The 1,453-nt window shown below is 42.3% G+C and overlaps 1 non-coding gene across 1 annotated transcript; it reads right to left on the bottom strand.

Moving 5' to 3' along the window:
* Nucleotides 1–1,075: 1,075 nt before the first annotated feature.
* On the bottom strand, nucleotides 1,076–1,182 carry LOC111886534 (small nucleolar RNA R71). The gene has a single exon (XR_002848483.2). It is a non-coding gene; the product is annotated as a small nucleolar RNA R71 (small nucleolar RNA).
* Nucleotides 1,183–1,453: the final 271 nt, after the last annotated feature.

Raw genomic sequence — 1,453 nt, 5'->3', positions numbered from 1 at the left:
GATCGACACCCGACTTACCCAAGCTATACTGTAATCGAACTAGGTACACTGCCTATAAGTGCATAGTTAGTCTAAGGTTGTTAGGTTATAAATATTAAAATTAGTGGGTACTTTTGTGCACATCAAGTTTTTGGCGCCGTTGCCGGGGAACGGCTTAGTTTATTAGTTATTTATTTGCATTAGATTAATCGACCCCTTTTTGTGGAATCAAATCTGCAAAAAGTTAATTAGTTGTTTATTTGTTATTTTTGTTTTTAGCTTAGTTAGTTAGCATATAACAAAAATTTTGTTTTCTGTTTCCATCACAGAATTCACGACGTGAGTTTTATAAACTCACGACGTGAAAGCTGCGATTCTCAGTTTTTAGTATTTTCTTATTTTAGTTCAGTTTTACGTTTTTAGTTTAGCAAGTTGCAGGAATTCATGACCAGAGGCTCAAACACACCCTTGGTGCCACCACTTGAAGATCCCGAGTCTTCAATTCACAAGAAGAAGACGCCCTTACAAGAATTAAAGTCAGCTTTTTCAAGGAAGTCGGGAAAGAAGACAGGAGAGTCAAGTTCATCCGCGAGGCACAAGATCAAGTTTGAGCACTTGGATCAAACACCCGTCCAAACCGAATCCGAATACGACACTGAGCCCGAATTTGAAGAACATACGAGCGAACCCGAGAACGAGCCAATGAACGAGATGACAGCAATTGAAGAGATGTCCATCGGAGCTTACAAGAAGTGGATCCGAGAAGATGTGGGTCCCGGTTTAGTCCAACCCGCCATACCTGCCACTGCCACATTCGAGTTGAAGGGGCACATCTTGACTGCACTGAAGGATATCCCATTTTTTTGGGAAAGATCATGAGGATGCTTTTAAGCATCTAGATGAAGTCAACGACATTGAGGATTACTTCAATGTCCCAAATGTCAACAGAAACACCGTCTTGCTTAGGATGCTTCCCATCACTTTCAAAGGAGCTGCTAAGGAGTGTCTAAAATCACTTCCATCGGGTACAATTACCACTTGGGCTCAAATGTGTGAGCAATTCCTGGACTAGTTTTGCTTGCCATCCAAGATAGCCAAACTCAAGAAGGCAATAGCCAACTTTGAGCAACAGCCGGGGGAGTCATTATACGAAGCATGGAAGCGGTACAAGGGCTTGCTCAAAAATTGCCCTCAACATGATCTAAATGTGCAACAGGAGATGTCAATCTTCTATGATGGGGTCAACGTTATGACGACACAACTCCTTGACTCTCAAGGACCGTTGACAAAGAAAAATCCAAGGGAGGTCAAGGAGCTAATTAAAGAATTCGCAAAGCACTCTCGTGAATACCACAACCCTAGGCAAGATGGAGTCAAAGGCGGTGGAGGGGCCCAAACTGAAGAAATAACTGCTGTGATGGCTATGCTGTATAATTTGGATCGAAGGATAACACAAATGGACCAGTCAATACAT

This window comes from Lactuca sativa, chromosome 3, assembly GCF_002870075.4.
Source record: "Lactuca sativa cultivar Salinas chromosome 3, Lsat_Salinas_v11, whole genome shotgun sequence".
Classification (NCBI taxonomy): Eukaryota; Viridiplantae; Streptophyta; class Magnoliopsida; order Asterales; family Asteraceae; genus Lactuca; species Lactuca sativa.
This window is presented reverse-complemented; position numbering and strand designations above follow the sequence as displayed.